This window comes from Heterodontus francisci, unplaced genomic scaffold (assembly GCF_036365525.1).
Source record: "Heterodontus francisci isolate sHetFra1 unplaced genomic scaffold, sHetFra1.hap1 HAP1_SCAFFOLD_522, whole genome shotgun sequence".
In the NCBI taxonomy this organism is placed as follows: Eukaryota; Metazoa; Chordata; class Chondrichthyes; order Heterodontiformes; family Heterodontidae; genus Heterodontus; species Heterodontus francisci.
This window is the reverse complement of record NW_027140189.1, coordinates 65,020-86,692: the sequence shown is the minus strand read 5'-3', so window position 1 is coordinate 86,692 and position 21,673 is coordinate 65,020.

Here is a 21,673-nt window from a genome sequence, read left to right as displayed (position 1 = left end):
GGTTCTGTTTACTGCCACAGTCTCACAGCTCCAGTGTCCCTGGTTCGGTTCTGTTTACTGCCACAGTCTCACAGCTCCAGTGACCCGGGTTCGGTTCTGTTTACTGCCACAGTCTCACAGCTCCAGTGTCCCGGGTTCAGTTCTGTTTACTGCCACAGTCTCACAGCTCCAGTGACCTGGGTTCGGTTCTGTTTACTGCCACAGTCTCACAGCTCCAGTGACCTGGGTTCGGTTCTGTTTACTGCCACAGTCTCACAGCTCCAGTGACCAGGGTTCGGTTCTGTTTACTGCCACAGTCTCACAGCTCCAATGTCCCGGGTTCGGTTCTGTTTACTGCCACAGTCTCACAGCTCCAGTGACCTGGGTTCGGTTCTGTTTACTGCCACAGTCTCACAGCTCCAGTGTCCCGGGTTCGGTTCTGTTTACTGTCACAGTCTCACAGCTCCAGTGTCCCGGGTTCGGTTCTGTTTACTGCCACAGTCTCACAGCTCCTGTGACCTGGGTTCGGTTCTGTTTACTGCCGCAACCTCACAGCTCCAGTGACCTGGGTTCGGTTCTGTTTACTGCCACAGTCTCACAGCTCCAGTGTCCTGGGTTCAGTTCTGTTTACTGCCACAGTCTCACAGCTCCAGTGACCTGGGTTCGGTTCTGTTTACTGCCACAGTCTCACAGCTCCAGTGTCCCGGGTTCGGTTCTGTTTATTGCCGCAACCTCACAGCTCCAGTGACCTGGGTTCGGTTCTGTTTACTGCCACAGTCTCACAGCTCCAGTGTCCCGGGTTCAGTTCTGTTTACTGCCACAGTCTCACAGCTCCAGTGTCCCGGGTTCGGTTCTGTTTACTGCCACAGTCTCACAGCTCCAGTGTCCCGGGTTATGTTCTGTTTACTGCCACAGTCTCACAGCTCCAGTGTCCCGGGTTCTGTTCTGTTTACTGCCACAGTCTCACAGCTCCAGTGTCCCGGGTTCGGTTCTGTTTACTGCCACAGTCTCACAGCTCCCGTGACCCGGGTTCTGTTCTGTTTAATGCCACAGTCTCACAGCTCCAGTGTCCTGGGTTCGGTTCTGTTTACTGCCACAGTCTCACAGCTCCAGTGTCCTGGGTTCGGTTCTGTTTACTGCCACAGTCTCACAGCTCCAGTGTCCCGGGTTCAATTCTGTTTACTGCCACAGTCTCACAGCTCCAGTGTCCCGGATTCGGTTCTGTTCACTGCCACAGTCTCACAGCTCCAGTGTCCCGGGTTCGGTTCTGGGGACTGCCACAGTCTCACAGCTCCAGTGACCCGGGTTCGGTTCTGTTTACTGCCACAGTCTCACAGCTCCAGTGACCCGGGTTCGGTTCTGTTTACTGCCACAGTCTCACAGCTCCAGTGTCCCTGGTTCGGTTCTGTTTACTGCCACAGTCTCACAGCTCCAGTGACCCGGGTTCGGTTCTGTTTAATGCCACAGTCTCACAGCTCCAGTGTCCTGGGTTCGGTTCTGTTTACTGCCACAGCCTCACAGCTCCAGTGACCCGGGTTCGGTTCTGTTTACTGCCACAGTCTCACAGCTCCAGTGACCCGGGTTCGGTTCTGTTTACTGCCACAGTCTCACAGCTCCAGTGTCCCGGGTTCGGTTCTGTTTACTGCCACAGTCTCACAGCTCCAGTGACCCGGGTTCGGTTCTGTTTACTGCCACAGTCTCACAGCTCCAGTGTCCCGGGTTCGGTTCTGTTTACTGCCACAGTCTCACAGCTCCAGTGTCCCGGGTTCGGTTCTGTTTACTTCCACAGTCTCACAGCTCCAGTGACCTGGGTTCAGTTCTGTTTACTGCCACAGTCTCACAGCTCCAGTGACCTGGGTTCGGTTCTGTTTACTGCCACAGTCTCACAGCTCCAGTGACCTGGGTTCGGTTCTGTTTACTGCCACAGTCTCACAGCTCCAGTGACCCGGGTTCGGTTCTGTTTACTGCCACAGTCTCACAGCTCCAGTGTCCCGGGTTCGGTTCTGTTTACTGCCACAGTCTCACAGCTCCAGTGACCTGGGTTCGGTTCTGTTTACTGCCACAGTCTCACAGCTCCAGTGACCTGGGTTCGGTTCTGTTTACTGCCACAGTCTCACAGCTCCAGTGACCTGGGTTCGGTTCTGTTTGCTGCCACAGTCTCACAGCTCCAGTGACCCGGGTTCAGTTCTGTTTACTGCCACAGTCTCACAGCTCCAGTGACCCGGGTTCGGTTCTGTTTACTGCCACAGTCTCACAGCTCCAGTGTCCCGGGTTCGGTTCTGTTTACTGCCACAGTCTCACAGCTCCAGTGACCCGGGTTCGGTTCTGTTTACTGCCACAGCCTCACAGCTCCAGTGACCCGGGTTCGGTTCTGTTTACTGCCACAGTCTCACAGCTCCAGTGTCCCGGGTTCGGTTCTGTTTACTGCCACAGTCTCACAGCTCCAGTGTCCCGGGTTCGGTTCTGTTTACTGCCACAGTCTCACAGCTCCAGTGACCTGGGTTCGGTTCTGTTTACTGCCACAGTCTCACAGCTCCAATGTCCCGGGTTCGGTTCTGTTTACTGCCACAGTCTCACAGCTCCAGTGACCCGGGTTCGGTTCTGTTTACTGCCACAGTCTCACAGCTCCAGTGACCCAGGTTCGGTTCTGTTTACTGCCACAGTCTCACAGCTCCAGTGACCTGGGTTCGGTTCTGTTTACTGCCACAGTCTCACAGCTCCAGTGTCCCGGGTTCGGTTCTGTTTACTGCCACAGTCTCACAGCTCCAGTGTCCCGGGTTCGGTTCTGTTTACTGCCACAGTCTCACAGCTCCAGTGACCTGGGTTCGGTTCTGTTTACTGCCACAGTCTCACAGCTCCAGTGTCCCGGGTTCGGTTCTGTTTACTGCCACAGTCTCACAGCTCCAGTGACCCGGGTTCAGTTCTGTTTACTGCCACAGTCTCACAGCTCCAGTGTCCCGGGTTCGGTTCTGTTTACTGTCACAGTCTCACAGCTCCAGTGTCCCGGGTTCGGTTCTGTTTACTGCCACAGTCTCACAGCTCCAGTGACCCGGGTTCGGTTCTGTTTACTGCCACAGTCTCACAGCTCCAGTGACCCGGGTTCGGTTCTGTTTACTGCCACAGTCTCACAGCTCCAGTGTCCCGGGTTCGGTTCTGTTTACTGCCACAGTCTCACAGCTCCAGTGACCTGGGTTCGGTTCTGTTTACTGCCACAGTCTCACAGCTCCAGTGTCCCGGGTTCGGTTCTGTTTACTGCCACAGTCTCACAGCTCCAGTGACCCGGGTTCGGTTCTGTTTACTGCCACAGTCTCAAAGCTCCAGTGTCCCGGGTTCGGATCTGTTTACTGCCACAGTCTCACAGCTCCAGTGACCCGGGTTCAGTTCTGTTTACTGCCACAGTCTCACAGCTCCAGTGTCCCGGGTTCAGTTCTGTTTACTGCCACAGTCTCACAGCTCCAGTGACCTGGGTTCGGTTCTGTTTACTGCCACAGTCTCACAGCTCCAGTGACCTGGGTTCGGTTCTGTTTACTGCCACAGTCTCACAGCTCCAATGTCCCGGGTTCGGTTCTGTTTACTGCCACAGTCTCACAGCTCCAGTGACCTGGGTTCGGTTCTGTTTACTGCCACAGTCTCACAGCTCCAGTGTCCCGGGTTCGGTTCTGTTTACTGTCACAGTCTCACAGCTCCAGTGTCCCGGGTTCGGTTCTGTTTACTGCCACAGTCTCACAGCTCCAGTGACCTGGGTTCGGTTCTGTTTACTGCCACAGTCTCACAGCTCCAGTGACCTGGGTTCGGTTCTGTTTACTGCCACAGTCTCACAGCTCCAGTGTCCAGGGTTCTGTTCTGTTTACTGCCACAGTCTCACAGCTCCCGTGACCCGGGTTCGGTTCTGTTTACTGCCACAGTCTCACAGCTCCAGTGTCCTGGGTTCGGTTCTGTTTGCTGCCACAGTCTCACAGCTCCAGTGTCCCGGGTTCAGTTCTGTTTACTGCCACAGTCTCACAGCTCCAGTGTCCCGGGTTCGGTTCTGTTTACTGCCACAGTCTCACAGCTCCAGTGTCCTGGGTTCGGTTCTGGGGACTGCCACAGTCTCACAGCTCCAGTGACCTGGGTTCAGTTCTGTTTACTGCCACAGTCTCACAGCTCCAGTGACCCGGGTTCGGTTCAGTTTACTGCCACAGTCTCACAGCTCCAGTGACCCGGGTTCGGTTCTGTTTACTGCCACAGTCTCACAGCTCCAGTGACCCGGGTTTGGTTCTGTTTACTGCCACAGTCTCACAGCTCCAGTGACCCGGGTTCGGTTCTGTTTACTGCCACAGTCTCACAGCTCCAGTGACCCGGGTTCGGTTCTGTTTACTGCCACAGTCTCACAGCTCCAGTGACCCGGGTTCGGTTCTGTTTACTGCCACAGTCTCACAGCTCCAGTGTCCTGGGTTCGGTTCTGTTTACTGCCACAGCCTCACAGCTCCAGTGACCCGGGTTCGGTTCTGTTTACTGCCACAGTCTCACAGCTCCAGTGACCCGGGTTCGGTTCTGTTTACTGCCACAGTCTCACAGCTCCAGTGTCCCGGGTTCGGTTCTGTTTACTGCCACAGTCTCACAGCTCCAGTGACCCGGGTTCGGTTCTGTTTACTGCCACAGTCTCACAGCTCCAGTGTCCTGGGTTCGGTTCTGTTTACTGCCACAGTCTCACAGCTCCAGTGTCCCGGGTTCGGTTCTGTTTACTGCCACAGTCTCACAGCTCCAGTGACCCGGGTTCAGTTCTGTTTACTACCACAGTCTCACAGCTCCAGTGTCCCGGGTTCAGTGCTGTTTACTACCACAGTCTCACAGCTCCAGTGTCCTGGGTTCGGTTCTGTTTACTGCCACAGTCTCACAGCTCCAGTGACCCGGGTTCAGTTCTGTTTACTGCCACAGTCTCACAGCTCCAGTGTCCCGGGTTCAGTTCTGTTTACTACCACAGTCTCACAGCTCCAGTGTCCTGGGTTCGGTTCTGTTTACTGCCACATTCTCACAGCTCCATTGTCCCGGGTTATGTTCTGTTTACTACCACAGTCTCACAGCTCCAGTGTCCCGGGTTCAGTTCTGTTTACTACCACAGTCTCACAGCTCCAGTGTCCTGGGTTCGGTTCTGTTTACTGCCACAGTCTCACAGCTCCAGTGTCCCGGGTTCAGATCTGTTTACTACCACAGTCTCACAGCTCCAGTGTCCTGGGTTCAGTTCTGTTTACTGCCACAGTCTCACAGCTCCAGTGTCCCGGGTTCAGTTCTGTTTACTACCACAGTCTCACAGCTCCATTGTCCCGGGTTATGTTCTGTTTACTGCCACAGTCTCACAGCTCCAGTGTCCCGGGTTCGGTTCTGTTTACTGCCACAGTCTCACAGCTCCCGTGACCCGGGTTCGGTTCTGTTTACTGCCACAGTCTCACAGCTCAAGTGTCCTGGGTTCGGTTCTGTTTACTGCCACAGTCTCACAGCTCCAGTGTCCCGGGTTCAGTTCTGTTTACTGCCACTGTCTCACAGCTCCAGTGACCTGGGTTCGGTTCTGTTTACTGCCACAGTCTCACAGCTCCAGTGTCCCGGGTTCAGTTCTGTTTACTGCCACAGTCTCACAGCTCCAGTGACCCGGGTTCAGTTCTGTTTACTGCCACAGTCTCACAGCTCGAGTGTCCCGGATTCGGTTCTGTTCACTGCCACAGTCTCACAGCTCCAGTGTCCCGGGTTCGGTTCTGGGGACTGCCACAGTCTCACAGCTCCAGTGACCCGGGTTCGGTTCTGTTTACTGCCACAGTCTCACAGCTCCAGTGACCCGGGTTCGGTTCTGTTTACTGCCACAGTCTCACAGCTCCAGTGTCCCTGGTTCGGTTCTGTTTACTGCCACAGTCTCACAGCTCCAGTGACCCGGGTTCGGTTCTGTTTAATGCCACAGTCTCACAGCTCCAGTGTCCTGGGTTCGGTTCTGTTTACTGCCACAGCCTCACAGCTCCAGTGACCCGGGTTCGGTTCTGTTTACTGCCACAGTCTCACAGCTCCAGTGACCCGGGTTCGGTTCTGTTTACTGCCACAGTCTCACAGCTCCAGTGTCCCGGGTTCGGTTCTGTTTACTGCCACAGTCTCACAGCTCCAGTGACCCGGGTTCGGTTCTGTTTACTGCCACAGTCTCACAGCTCCAGTGTCCCGGGTTCGGTTCTGTTTACTGCCACAGTCTCACAGCTCCAGTGTCCCGGGTTCGGTTCTGTTTACTGCCGCAGTCTCACAGCTCCAGTGTCCCGGGTTCGGTTCTGTTTACTGCCACAGTCTCACAGCTCCAGTGACCTGGGTTCGGTTCTGTTTACTGCCACAGTCTCACAGCTCCAATGTCCCGGGTTCGGTTCTGTTTACTGCCACAGTCTCACAGCTCCAGTGACCCGGGTTCGGTTCTGTTTACTGCCACAGTCTCACAGCTCCAGTGACCCAGGTTCGGTTCTGTTTACTGCCACAGTCTCACAGCTCCAGTGACCTGGGTTCGGTTCTGTTTACTGCCACAGTCTCACAGCTCCAGTGTCCCGGGTTCGGTTCTGTTTACTGCCACAGTCTCACAGCTCCAGTGTCCCGGGTTCGGTTCTGTTTACTGCCACAGTCTCACAGCTCCAGTGACCTGGGTTCGGTTCTGTTTACTGCCACAGTCTCACAGCTCCAGTGTCCCGGGTTCGGTTCTGTTTACTGCCACAGTCTCACAGCTCCAGTGACCTGGGTTCAGTTCTGTTTACTGCCACAGTCTCACAGCTCCAGTGACCCGGGTTCGGTTCTGTTTACTGCCACAGTCTCACAGCTCCAGTGACCCGGGTTCAGTTCTGTTTACTGCCACAGTCTCACAGCTCCAGTGTCCCGGGTTCGGTTCTGTTTACTGTCACAGTCTCACAGCTCCAGTGACCTGGGTTCGGTTCTGTTTACTGCCACAGTCTCACAGCTCCAGTGTCCCGGGTTCGGTTCAGTTTACTGCCACAGTCTCACAGCTCCAGTGACCCGGGTTCAGTTCTGTTTACTGCCACAGTCTCACAGCTCCAGTGTCCCGGGTTCGGTTCTGTTTACTGCCACAGTCTCACAGCTCCAGTGTCCCGGGTTCGGTTCTGTTTACTGCCACAGTCTCACAGCTCCAGTGTCCCGGGTTCGGTTCTGTTTACTGCCACAGTCTCACAGCTCCAGTGACCTGGGTTCGGTTCTGTTTACTGCCACAGTCTCACAGCTCCAGTGTCCCGGGTTCGGTTCTGTTTACTGCCACAGTCTCACAGCTCCAGTGACCCGGGTTCAGTTCTGTTTACTGCCACAGTCTCACAGCTCCAGTGTCCCGGGTTCGGTTCTGTTTACTGTCACAGTCTCACAGCTCCAGTGACCCGGGTTCAGTTCTGTTTACTGCCACAGTCTCACAGCTTCAGTGTCCCGGGATCGGTTCTGTTTACTGTCACAGTCTCACAGCTCCAGTGACCCGGTTTCGGTTCTGTTTACTGCCACAGTCTCACAGCTCCAGTGTCCCGTGTTCAGTTCTGTTTACTGCCACAGTCTCACAGCTCCAGTGTCCCGGGTTCGGTTCTGTTTACTGCCACAGTCTCACAGCTCCAGTGACCCGGTTTCAGTTCTGTTTACTGCCACTGTCTCACAGCTCCAGTGTCCCGGGTTCGGTTCTGTTTACTGCCACAGTCTCACAGCTCCAGTGTCCCGGGTTCGGTTCTGTTTACTGCCACAGTCTCACAGCTCCAGTGACCCGGGTTCGGTTCTGTTTACTGCCACAGTCTCACAGCTCCAGTGTCCCGGGTTCGGTTCTGTTTACTGCCACAGTCTCACAGCTCCACTGACCTGGGTTCGGTTCTGTTTACTGCCACAGTCTCACAGCTCCAGTGTCCCGGGTTCGGTTCTGTTTACTGCCACAGTCTCACAGCTCCAGTGTCCTGGGTTCGGTTCTGTTTACTGCCACAGTCTCACAGCTCCAGTGTCCTGGGTTCGGTTCTGTTTACTGCCACAGTCTCACAGCTCCAGTGACCCGGGTTCGGTTCTGTTTACTGCCACAGTCTCACAGCTCCAGTGACCCAGGTTCGGTTCTGTTTACTGCCACAGTCTCACAGCTCCAGTGACCCAGGTTCGGTTCTGTTTACTGCCACAGTCACACAGCTCCAGTGTCCCGGGTTCGGTTCTGCTTACTGCCACAGTCTCACAGCTCCAGTGTCCCGGGTTCGGTTCTGTTTACTGCCACAGTCTCACAGCTCCAGTGACCTGGGTTCGGTTCTGTTTACTGCCACAGTCTCACAGCTCCAGTGTCCCGGGTTCGGTTCTGTTTACTGCCACAGTCTCACAGCTCCAGTGACCTGGGTTCGGTTCTGTTTACTGCCACAGTCTCACCGCTCCAGTGAGCTGGGTTCAGTTCTGTTTACTGCCACAGTCTCACAGCTCCAGTGACCCGGTTTCGGTTCTGTTTACTGCCACAGTCTCACAGCTCCAGTGTCCTGGGTTCGGTTCTGTTTACTGCCACAGCCTCACAGCTCCAGTGACCCGGGTTCGGTTCTGTTTACTGCCACAGTCTCACAGCTCCAGTGACCCGGGTTCGGTTCTGTTTACTGCCACAGTCTCACAGCTCCAGTGTCCCGGGTTCGGTTCTGTTTACTGCCACAGTCTCACAGCTCCAGTGACCCGGGTTCGGTTCTGTTTACTGCCACAGTCTCACAGCTCCAGTGTCCCGGGTTCGGTTCTGTTTACTGCCACAGTCTCACAGCTCCAGTGACCTGGGTTCGGATCTGTTTACTGCCACAGTCTCACAGCTCCAGTGTCCCGGGTTCGGTTCTGTTTACTGCCACAGTCTCACAGCTCCAGTGACCCGGGTTCGGTTCTGTTTACTGCCACAGTCTCACAGCTCCAGTGTCCCGGGTTCAGTTCTGTTTACTGCCACAGTCTCACAGCTCCAGTGACCTGGGTTCGGTTCTGTTTACTGCCACAGTCTCACAGCTCCAGTGACCTGGGTTCGGTTCTGTTTACTGCCACAGTCTCACAGCTCCAGTGACCTGGGTTCGGTTCTGTTTACTGCCACAGTCTCACAGCTCCAATGTCCCGGGTTCGGTTCTGTTTCCTGCCACAGTCTCACAGCTCCAGTGACCTGGGTTCGGTTCTGTTTACTGCCACAGTCTCACAGCTCCAGTGTCCCGGGTTCGGTTCTGTTTACTGTCACAGTCTCACAGCTCCAGTGTCCCGGGTTCGGTTCTGTTTACTGCCACAGTCTCACAGCTCCAGTGACCTGGGTTCGGTTCTGTTTACTGCCGCAACCTCACAGCTCCAGTGACCTGGGTTCGGTTCTGTTTACTGCCACAGTCTCACAGCTCCAGTGTCCTGGGTTCAGTTCTGTTTACTGCCACAGTCTCACAGCTCCAGTGACCTGGGTTCGGTTCTGTTTACTGCCACAGTCTCACAGCTCCAGTGTCCCGGGTTCGGTTCTGTTTATTGCCGCAACCTCACAGCTCCAGTGACCTGGGTTCGGTTCTGTTTACTGCCACAGTCTCACAGCTCCAGTGTCCCGGGTTCAGTTCTGTTTACTGCCACAGTCTCACAGCTCCAGTGTCCCGGGTTCGGTTCTGTTTACTGCCACAGTCTCACAGCTCCAGTGTCCCGGGTTATGTTCTGTTTACTGCCACAGTCTCACAGCTCCAGTGTCCCGGGTTCTGTTCTGTTTACTGCCACAGTCTCACAGCTCCAGTGTCCCGGGTTCGGTTCTGTTTACTGCCACAGTCTCACAGCTCCCGTGACCCGGGTTCGGTTCTGTTTACTGCCACAGTCTCACAGCTCCAGTGTCCTGGGTTCGGTTCTGTTTACTGCCACAGTCTCACAGCTCCAGTGTCCCGGGTTCAGTTCTGTTTACTGCCACAGTCTCACAGCTCCAGTGTCCCGGATTCGGTTCTGTTCACTGCCACAGTCTCACAGCTCCAGTGTCCCGGGTTCGGTTCTGGGGACTGCTACAGTCTCACAGCTCCAGTGACCCGGGTTCGGTTCTGTTTACTGCCACAGTCTCACAGCTCCAGTGACCCGGGTTCGGTTCTGTTTACTGCCACAGTCTCACAGCTCCAGTGTCCCTGGTTCGGTTCTGTTTACTGCCACAGTCTCACAGCTCCAGTGACCCGGGTTCGGTTCTGTTTAATGCCACAGTCTCACAGCTCCAGTGTCCTGGGTTCGGTTCTGTTTACTGCCACAGCCTCACAGCTCCAGTGACCCGGGTTCGGTTCTGTTTACTGCCACAGTCTCACAGCGCCAGTGACCCGGGTTCGGTTCTGTTTACTGCCACAGTCTCACAGCTCCAGTGTCCCGGGTTCGGTTCTGTTTACTGCCACAGTCTCACAGCTCCAGTGACCCGGGTTCGGTTCTGTTTACTGCCACAGTCTCACAGCTCCAGTGTCCCGGGTTCGGTTCTGTTTACTGCCACAGTCTCACAGCTCCAGTGTCCCGGGTTCGGTTCTGTTTACTTCCACAGTCTCACAGCTCCAGTGACCTGGGTTCAGTTCTGTTTACTGCCACAGTCTCACAGCTCCAGTGACCTGGGTTCGGTTCTGTTTACTGCCACAGTCTCACAGCTCCAGTGACCTGGGTTCGGTTCTGTTTACTGCCACAGTCTCACAGCTCCAGTGACCCGGGTTCGGTTCTGTTTACTGCCACAGTCTCACAGCTCCAGTGTCCCGGGTTCGGTTCTGTTTACTGCCACAGTCTCACAGCTCCAGTGACCTGGGTTCGGTTCTGTTTACTGCCACAGTCTCACAGCTCCAGTGACCTGGGTTCGGTTCTGTTTACTGCCACAGTCTCACAGCTCCAGTGACCTGGGTTCGGTTCTGTTTACTGCCACAGTCTCACAGCTCCAGTGACCCGGGTTCAGTTCTGTTTACTGCCACAGTCTCACAGCTCCAGTGACCCGGGTTCGGTTCTGTTTACTGCCACAGTCTCACAGCTCCAGTGTCCCGGGTTCGGTTCTGTTTACTGCCACAGTCTCACAGCTCCAGTGACCCGGGTTCGGTTCTGTTTACTGCCACAGCCTCACAGCTCCAGTGACCCGGGTTCGGTTCTGTTTACTGCCACAGTCTCACAGCTCCAGTGTCCCGGGTTCGGTTCTGTTTACTGCCACAGTCTCACAGCTCCAGTGTCCCGGGTTCGGTTCTGTTTACTGCCACAGTCTCACAGCTCCAGTGACCTGGGTTCGGTTCTGTTTACTGCCACAGTCTCACAGCTCCAATGTCCCGGGTTCGGTTCTGTTTACTGCCACAGTCTCACAGCTCCAGTGACCCGGGTTCGGTTCTGTTTACTGCCACAGTCTCACAGCTCCAGTGACCCAGGTTCGGTTCTGTTTACTGCCACAGTCTCACAGCTCCAGTGACCTGGGTTCGGTTCTGTTTACTGCCACAGTCTCACAGCTCCAGTGTCCCGGGTTCGGTTCTGTTTACTGCCACAGTCTCACAGCTCCAGTGACCCGGGTTCAGTTCTGTTTACTGCCACAGTCTCACAGCTCCAGTGTCCCGGGTTCGGTTCTGTTTACTGTCACAGTCTCACAGCTCCAGTGTCCCGGGTTCGGTTCTGTTTACTGCCACAGTCTCACAGCTCCAGTGACCTGGGTTCGGTTCTGTTTACTGCCACAGTCTCACAGCTCCAGTGTCCTGGGTTCGGTTCTGTTTACTGCCACAGTCTCACAGCTCCAGTGACCCGGGTTCAGTTCTGTTTACTGCCACAGTCTCACAGCTCCAGTGTCCCGGGTTCGGTTCTGTTTACTGTCACAGTCTCACAGCTCCAGTGACCCGGGTTCAGTTCTGTTTACTGCCACAGTCTCACAGCTCCAGTGTCCCGGGATCGGTTCTGTTTACTGTCACAGTCTCACAGCTCCAGTGACCCGGTTTCGGTTCTGTTTACTGCCACAGTCTCACAGCTCCAGTGTCCCGTGTTCAGTTCTGTTTACTGCCACAGTCTCACAGCTCCAGTGTCCCGTGTTCGGTTCTGTTTACTGCCACAGTCTCACAGCTCCAGTGACAAGGTTTCGGTTCTGTTTACTGCCACAGTCTCACAGCTCCAGTGTCCCGGGTTCGGTTCTGTTTACTGCCACAGTCTCACAGCTCCAGTGTCCCGGGTTCGGTTCTGTTTACTGCCACAGTCTCACAGCTCCAGTGACCCGGGTTCGGTTCTGTTTACTGCCACAGTCTCACAGCTCCAGTGTCCCGGGTTCGGTTCTGTTTACTGCCACAGTCTCACAGCTCCAGTGACCTGGGTTCGGTTCTGTTTACTGCCACAGTCTCACAGCTCCAGTGTCCCGGGTTCGGTTCTGTTTACTGCCACAGTCTCACAGCTCCAGTGACCTGGGTTCGGTTCTGTTTACTGCCACAGTCTCACAGCTCCAGTGTCCTGGGTTCGGTTCTGTTTACTGCCACAGTCTCACAGCTCCAGTGACCCGGGTTCGGTTCTGTTTACTGCCACAGTCTCACAGCTCCAGTGACCCAGGTTCGGTTCTGTTTACTGCCACAGTCTCACAGCTCCAGTGACCTGGGTTCGGTTCTGTTTACTGCCACAGTCACACAGCTCCAGTGTCCCGGGTTCGGTTCTGCTTACTGCCACAGTCTCACAGCTCCAGTGTCCCGGGTTCGGTTCTGTTTACTGCCACAGTCTCACAGCTCCAGTGTCCCGGGTTCGGTTCTGTTTACTGCCACAGTCTCACAGCTCCAGTGTCCCGGGTTCGGTTCTGTTTACTGCCACAGTCTCACAGCTCCAGTGACCTGCGTTCGGTTCTGTTTACTGCCACAGTCTCACAGCTCCAGTGTCCCGGGTTCGGTTCTGTTTACTGCCACAGTCTCACAGCTCCAGTGACCCGGGTTCAGTTCTGTTTACTGCCACAGTCTCACAGCTCCAGTGACCTGGGTTCGGTTCTGTTTACTGCCACAGTCTCACAGCTCCAGTGACCCGGGTTCGGTTCTGTTTACTGCCACAGTCTAACAGCTCCAGTGACCCGGGTTCGGTTCTGTTTACTGCCACAGTCTCACAGCTCCAGTGACCCGGGTTCGGTCCTGTTTACTGCCACAGTCTCACAGCTCCAGTGACCTGGGTTCGGTTCTGTTTACTGTCACAGTCTCACAGCTCCAGTGACCCGGGTTCAGTTCTGTTTACTGCCACAGTCTCACAGCTCCAGTGACCCGGGTTCGGTTCTGTTTACTGCCACAGTCTCACAGCTCCAGTGTCCCGGGTTCGGTTCTGTTTACTGCCACAGTCTCACAGCTCCAGTGACCCGGGTTCGGTTCTGTTTACTGCCACAGTCTCACAGCTCCAGTGTCCCGGGTTCGGTTCTGTTTACTGCCACAGTCTCACAGCTCCAGTGACCTGGGTTCGGTTCTGTTTACTGCCACAGTCTCACAGCTCCAGTGACCTGGGTTCGGTTCTGTTTACTGCCACAGTCTCACAGCTCCAGTGTCCCGGGTTCGGTTCTGTTTACTGTCACAGTCTCACAGCTCCAGTGACCTGGGTTCGGTTCTGTTTACTGCCACAGTCTCACAGCTCCAGTGACCTGGGTTCGGTTCTGTTTACTGCCACAGTCTCACAGCTCCAGTGACCGGGGTTCGGTTCTGTTTACTGCCACAGTCTCACAGCTCCAGTGTCCCGGGTTCGGTTCTGTTTACTGCCACAGTCTCACAGCTCCAGTGACCTGGGTTCGGTTCTGTTTACTGCGACAGTCTCACAGCTCCAGTGACCCGGGTTCGGTTCTGTTTACTGCCACAGTCTCACAGCTCCAGTGACCTGGGTTCGGTTCTGTTTACTGTCACAGTCTCACAGCTCCAGTGACCCGAGTTCAGTTCTGTTTACTGCCACAGTCTCACAGCTCCAGTGTCCCGGGTTCGGTTCTGTTTACTGCCACAGTCTCACAGCTCCAGTGACCTGGGTTCGGTTCTGTTTACTGCCACAGTCTCACAGCTCCAGTGACCTGGGTTCGGTTCTGTTTACTGCCACAGTCTCACAGCTCCAGTGACCCGGGTTCTGTTCTGTTTACTGCCACAGTCTTACAGCTCCAGTGTCCCGGGTTCGGTTCTGTTTACTGCCACAGTCTCACAGCTCCAGTGACCTGGGTTCGGTTCTGTTTACTGCCACAGTCTCACAGCTCCAGTGACCTGGGTTCGGTTCTGTTTACTGCCACAGTCTCACAGCTCCAGTGACCTGGGTTCGGTTCTGTTTACTGCCACAGTCTCACAGCTCCCGTGACCTGGGTTCGGTTCTGTTTACTGCCACAGTCTCACAGCTCCAGTGTCCCGGGTTCGGTTCTGTTTATTGCCACAGTCTCACAGCTCCAGTGACCCGGGTTCAGTTCTGTTTACTGCCACAGTCTCACAGCTCCAGTGTCCCGGGTTCGTTTCTGTTTACTGTCACAGTCTCACAGCTCCAGTGACCCGGGTTCAGTTCTGTTTACTGCCACAGTCTCACAGCTCCAGTGTCCCGGGTTCGGTTCTGTTTACTGCCACAGTCTCACAGCTCCAGTGACCCGGGTTCGGTTCTGTTTACTGCCACAGTCTCACAGCTCCAGTGTCCCGGGTTCAGTTCTGTTTACTGCCACAGTCTCACAGCTCCAGTGACCCGGGTTCGGTTCTGTTTACTGCCACAGTCTCACAGCTCCAGTGTCCCGGGTTCGGTTCTGTTTACTGCCACAGTCTCACAGCTCCAGTGACCCGGTTTCGGTTCTGTTTACTGCCACAGTCTCACAGCTCCAGTGTCCTGGGTTCGGTTCTGTTTACTGCCACAGCCTCACAGCTCCAGTGACCCGGGTTCGGTTCTGTTTACTGCCACAGTCTCACAGCTCCATTGACCCGGGTTCGGTTCTGTTTACTGCCACAGTCTCACAGCTCCAGTGTCCCGGGTTCGGTTCTGTTTACTGCCACAGTCTCACAGCTCCAGTGTCCCGGGTTCGGTTCTGTTTACTGCCACAGTCTCACAGCTCCAGTGACCTGCGTTCGGTTCTGTTTACTGCCACAGTCTCACAGCTCCAGTGTCCTGGGTTCGGTTCTGTTTACTGCCACAGTCTCACAGCTCCAGTGACCCGGGTTCGGTTCTGTTTACTGCCACAGTCTCACAGCTCCAGTGACCCGGGTTCGGTTCTGTTTACTGCCACAGTCTCACAGCTCCAGTGTCCCGGGTTCGGTTCTGTTTACTGCCACAGTCTCACAGCTCCAGTGACCCGGGTTCGGTTCTGTTTACTGCCACAGTCTCACAGCTCCAGTGTCCCGGGTTCGGTTCTGTTTACTGCCACAGTCTCACAGCTCCAGTGACCGGGGTTCGGTTCTGTTTACTGCCACAGTCTCACAGCTCCAGTGACCCGGGTTCGGTTCTGTTTACTGCCACAGTCTCACAGCTCCAGTGTCCCGGGTTCGGTTCTGTTTACTGCCACAGTCTCACAGCTCCAGTGACCTGGGTTCGGTTCTGTTTACTGCCACAGTCTCACAGCTCCAGTGACCCGGGTTCGGTTCTGTTTACTGCCACAGTCTCACAGCTCCAGTGACCTGGGTTCGGTTCTGTTTACTGTCACAGTCTCACAGCTCCAGTGACCCGAGTTCAGTTCTGTTTACTGCCACAGTCTCACAGCTCCAGTGACCTGGGTTCGGTTCTGTTTACTGCCACAGTCTCACAGCTCCAGTGACCTGGGTTCGGTTCTGTTTACTGCCACAGTCTCACAGCTCCAGTGACCTGGGTTCGGTTCTGTTTACTGCCACAGTCTCACAGCTCCAGTGACCTGGGTTCGGTTCTGTTTACTGCCACAGTCTCACAGCTCCCGTGACCTGGGTTCGGTTCTGTTTACTGCCACAGTCTCACAGCTCCAGTGTCCCGGGTTCGTTTCTGTTTACTGTCACAGTCTCACAGCTCCAGTGACCCGGGTTCAGTTCTGTTTACTGCCACAGTCTCACAGCTCCAGTGACCCGGGTTCAGTTCTGTTTACTGCCACAGTCTCACAGCTCCAGTGTCCCGGGTTCGGTTCTGTTTACTGCCACAGTCTCACAGCTCCAGTGACCCGGGTTCGGTTCTGTTTACTGCCACAGTCTCACAGCTCCAGTGACCCGGTTTCGGTTCTGTTTACTGCCACAGTCTCACAGCTCCAGTGTCCTGGGTTCGGTTCTGTTTACTGCCACAGCCTCACAGCTCCAGTGACCCGGGTTCGGTTCTGTTTACTGCCACAGTCTCACAGCTCCAGTGACCCGGGTTCGGTTCTGTTTACTGCCACAGTCTCACAGCTCCAGTGACCTGGGTTCGGTTCTGTTTACTGCCACAGTCTCACAGCTCCAGTGACCCGGGTTCGGTTCTGTTTACTGCCACAGTCTCACAGCTCCAGTGTCCCGGGTTCGGTTCTGTTTACTGCCACAGTCTCACAGCTCCAGTGACCCGGGTTCGGTTCTGTTTACTGCCACAGTCTCACAGCTCCAGTGTCCCGGGTTCGGTTCTGTTTACTGCCACAGTCTCACAGCTCCAGTGACCCGGGTTCGGTTCTGTTTACTGCCACAGTCTCACAGCACCAGTGTCCCGGGTTCGGTTCTGTTTACTGTCACAGTCTCACAGCCCCAGTGTCCCGGGTTCGGTTCTGTTTACTGCCACAGTCTCACAGCTCCAGTGACCCGGGTTCGGTTCTGTTACTGCCACAGTCTCACAGCTCCAGTGTCCCGGGTTCGGTTCTGTTTACTGTCACAGTCTCACAGCTCCAGTGTCCCGGGTTTGGTTCTGTTTACTGCCAAAGTCTCACAGCTCCAGTGACCTGGGTTCGGTTCTGTTTACTGCCACAGTCTCACAGCTCCAGTGACCTGGGTTCGGTTCTGTTTACTGCCACAATCTCACAGCTCCAGTGTCCCGGGTTCGGTTCTGTTTACTGCCACAGTCTCACAGCTCCAGTGACCTGGGTTCGGTTCTGTTTACTGCCACAGTCTCACAGCTCCAGTGACCCGGGTTCGGTTCTGTTTACTGCCACAGTCTCACAGCTCCAGTGACCTGGGTTCGGTTCTGTTTACTGTCACAGTCTCACAGCTCCAGTGACCCGGGTTCGGTTCTGTTTACTGCCACAGTCTCACAGCTCCAGTGACCTGGGTTCGGTTCTGTTTACTGCCACAGTCTCACAGCTCCAGTGTCCCGGGTTCGGTTCTGTTTACTGCCACAGTCTCACAGCTCCAGTGACCTGGGTTCGGTTCTGTTTACTGCCACAGTCTCACAGCTCCAGTGACCTGGGTTCGGTTCTGTTTACTGCCACAGTCTCACAGCTCCAGTGACCCGGGTTCAGTTCTGTTTACTGCCACAGTCTCACAGCTCCAGTGACCTGGGTTCGGTTCTGTTTACTGCCACAGTCTCACAGCTCCAGTGACCCGGGTTCAGTTCTGTTTACTGCCACAGTCTCACAGCTCCAGTGTCCCGGGTTCGGTTCTGTTTACTGCCACAGTCTCACACCTCCAGTGACCCGGGTTCGGTCCTGTTTACTGCCACAGTCTCACAGCTCCAGTGACCTGGGTTCGGTTCTGTTTACTGTCACAGTCTCACAGCTCCAGTGACCTGGGTTCGGTTCTGTTTACTGCCACAGTCTCACAGCTCCAGTGTCCCGGATTCGGTTCTGTTTACTGCCACAGTCTCACAGCTCCAGTGACCTGGGTTCGGTTCTGTTTACTGCCACAGTCTCACAGCTCCAGTGACCCGGGTTCGGTTCTGTTTACTGCCACAGTCTCACAGCTTCAGTGACCCGGGTTCGGTTCTGTTTACTGTCACAGTCTCACAGCTCCAGTGTCCCGGGTTCGGTTCTGTTTACTGCCACAGTCTCACAGCTCCAGTGACCTGGGTTCGGTTCTGTTTACTGCCACAGTCTCACAGCTCCAGTGACCCGGGTTCGGTTCTGTTTACTGCCACAGTCTCACAGCTCCAGTGACCTGGGTTCGGTTCTGTTTACTGCCACAGTCTCACAGCTCCAGTGACCCGGGTTCGGTTCTGTTTACTGCCACAGTCTCACAGCTCCAGTGACCTGGGTTCGGTTCTGTTTACTGCCACAGTCTCACAGCTCCAGTGTCCCGGGTTCGGTTCTGTTTACTGCCACAGTCTCACAGCTCCAGTGACCTGGGTTCGGTTCTGTTTACTGCCACAGTCTCACAGCTCCAGTGACCTGGGTTCGGTTCTGTTTACTGCCACAGTCTCACAGCTCCAGTGACCCGGGTTCAGTTCTGTTTACTGCCACAGTCTCACAGCTCCAGTGTCCCGGGTTCGGTTCTGTTTACTGCCACAGTCTCACAGCTCCAGTGACCCGGGTTCGGTCCTGTTTACTGCCACAGTCTCACAGCTCCAGTGACCTGGGTTCGGTTCTGTTTACTGTCACAGTCTCACAGCTCCAGTGACCCGGGTTCAGTTCTGTTTACTGCCACAGTCTCACAGCTCCAGTGACCCGGGTTCGGTTCTGTTTACTGCCACAGTCTCACAGCTCCAGTGTCCCGGGTTCGGTTCTGTTTGCTGCCACAGTCTCACAGCTCCAGTGACCCGGGTTCGGTTCTGTTTACTGCCACAGTCTCACAGCTCCAGTGTCCCGGGTTCGGTTCTGTTTACTGCCACAGTCTCACAGCTCCAGTGACCTGGGTTCGGTTCTGTTTACTGCCACAGTCTCACAGCTCCAGTGACCTGGGTTCGGTTCTGTTTACTGCCACAGTCTCACAGCTCCAGTGTCCCGGGTTCGGTTCTGTTTACTGCCACAGTCTCACAGCTCCAGTGACCTGGGTTCGGTTCTGTTTACTGCCACAGTCTCACAGCTCCAGTGACCTGGGTTCGGTTCTGTTTACTGCCACAGTCTCACAGCTCCAGTGACCGGGGTTCGGTTCTGTTTACTGCCACAGTCTCACAGCTCCAGTGTCCCGGGTTCGGTTCTGTTTACTGCCACAGTCTCACAGCTCCAGTGACCTGGGTTCGGTTCTGTTTACTGCCACAGTCTCACAGCTCCAGTGACCCGGGTTCGGTTCTGTTTACTGCCACAGTCTCACAGCTCCAGTGACCTGGGTTCGGTTCTGTTTACTGTCACAGTCTCACAGCTCCAGTGACCCGAGTTCAGATCTGTTTACTGCCACAGTCTCACAGCTCCAGTGTCCCGGGTTCGGTTCTGTTTACTGTCACAGTCTCACAGCTCCAGTGACCCGAGTTCAGTTCTGTTTACTGCCACAGTCCAACAGCTCCAGTGTCCCGGGTTCGGTTCTGTTTACTGCCACAGTCTCACAGCTCCAGTGACCTGGGTTCGGTTCTGTTTAGTGCCACAGTCTCACGGCTCCAGTGACCTGGGTTCGGTTCTGTTTACTGCCACAGTCTCACAGCTCCAGTGACCCGGGTTCAGTTCTGTTTACTGCCACAGTCTCACAGCTCCAGTGTCCCGGGTTCGGTTCTGTTTACTGCCACAGTCTCACAGCTCCAGTGACCTGGGTTCGGTTCTGTTTACTGCCACAGTCTCACAGCTCCAGTGACCTGGGTTCGGTTCTGTTTACTGCCACAGTCTCACAGCTCCAGTGACCTGGGTTCGGTTCTGTTTACTGCCACAGTCTCACAGCTCCCGTGACCTGGGTTCGGTTCTGTTTACTGCCACAGTCTCACAGCTCCAGTGACCTGGGTTCGGTTCTGTTTACTGCCACAGTCTCAGAGCTCCAGTGTCCCGGGTTCGGTTCTGTTTACTGCCACAGTCTCACAGCTCCAGTGTCCCGGGTTCGGTTCTGTTTACTGCCACAGTCTCACAGCTCCAGTGACCTGCGTTCGGTTCTGTTTACTGCCACAGTCTCACAGCTCCAGTGTCCCGGGTTCGGTTCTGTTTACTGCCACAGTCTCACAGCTCCAGTGACCCGGGTTCAGTTCTGTTTACTGCCACAGTCTCACAGCTCCAGTGTCCCGGGTTCGTTTCTGTTTACTGTCACAGTCTCACAGCTCCAGTGACCCGGGTTCAGTTCTGTTTACTGCCACAGTCTCACAGCTCCAGTGTCCCGGGTTCGGTTCTGTTTACTGTCACAGTCTCACAGCTCCAGTGTCCCGGGTTCGGTTCTGTTTACTGCCACAGTCTCACAGCTCCAGTGACCCGGGTTCGGTTCTGTTTACTGCCACAGTCTCACAGCTCCAGTGTCCCGGGTTCAGTTCTGTTTACTGCCACAGTCTCACAGCTCCAGTGTCCCGGGTTCGGTTCTGTTTACTGCCACAGTCTCACAGCTCCAGTGTCCCGGGTTCAGTTCTGTTTACTGCCACAGTCTCACAGCTCCAGTGTCCCGGGTTCGGTTCTGTTTACTGCCACAGTCTCACAGCTCCAGTGTCCCGGGTTCGGTTCTGTTTACTGCCACAGCCTCACAGCTCCAGTGACCTGGGTTCGGTTCTGTTTACTGCCACAGTCTTACAGCTCCAGTGACCCGGGTTCAGTTCTGTTTACTGCCACAGTCTCACAGCTCCAGTGACCCGGGTTCAGTTCTGTTTACTGCCACAGTCTCACAGCTCCAGTGACCTGGGTTCGGTTCTGTTTACTGCCACAGTCTCACAGCTCCAGTGACCTGGTTTCGGTTCTATTTACTGCCACAGCCTCACAGCTCCAGTGACCTGGGTTCGGTTCTGTTTACTGCCACAGTCTCACACCTCCAGTGTCCCGGGTTCGTTTCTGTTTACTGCCACAGTCTCACAGCTCCAGTGACCCGGGTTCGGTTCTGTTTACTGTCACAGTCTCACAGCTCCAGTGACCCGGGTTCGGTTCTGTTTACTGCCACAGTCTCACAGCTCCAGTGTCCCGGGTTCGGTTCTGTTTACTGCCACAGTCTCACAGCTCCAGTGACCCGGGTTCGGTTCTGTTTACTGTCACAGTCTCACAGCTCCAGTGACCCGGGTTCGGTTCTGTTTACTGCCACAGTCTCACAGCTCCAGTGTCCCGGGTTCGGTTCTGTTTACTGCCACAGTCTCACAGCTCCAGTGACCCGGGTTCGGTTCTGTTTACTGCCACAGTCTCAAAGCTCCAGTGACCTGGGTTCGGTTCTGTTTACTGCCACAGTCTCACAGCTCCAGTGACCCGGGTTCGGTTCTGTTTACTGCCACAGTCTCACAGCTCCAGTGACCTGGGTTCGGTTCTGTTTACTGCCACAGTCTCACAGCTCCAGTGTCCCGGGTTCGGTTCTGTTTACTGCCACAGTCTCACAGCTCCAGTGACCCGGGTTCGGTTCTGTTTACTGCCACAGTCTCACAGCTCCAGTGACCTGGGTTCGGTTCTGTTTACTGCCACAGTCTCACAGCTCCAGCGTCCCGGGTTCGGTTCTGTTTACTGTCACAGTCTCACAGCTCCAGTGTCCCGGGTTCGGTTCTGTTTACTGCCACAGTCTCACAGCTCCAGTGACCTGGGTTCGGTTCTGTTTACTGCCACAGTCTCACAGCTCCAGTGTCCCGGGTTCGGTTCTGTTTACTGTCACAGTCTCACAGCTCCAGTGTCCCGGGTTCGGTTCTGTTTACTGCCACAGTCTCACAGCTCCAGTGACCTGGGTTCGGTTCTGTTTACTGCCACAGTCTCACAGCTCCAGTGACCTGGGTTCGGTTCTGTTTACTGCCACAGTCTCACAGCTCCAGTGACCCGGGTTCGGTTCTGTTTACTGCCACAGTCTCACAGCTCCAGTGTCCCGGGTTCGGTTCTGTTTACTGCCACAGTCTCACAGCTCCAGTGACCTGGGTTCGGTTCTGT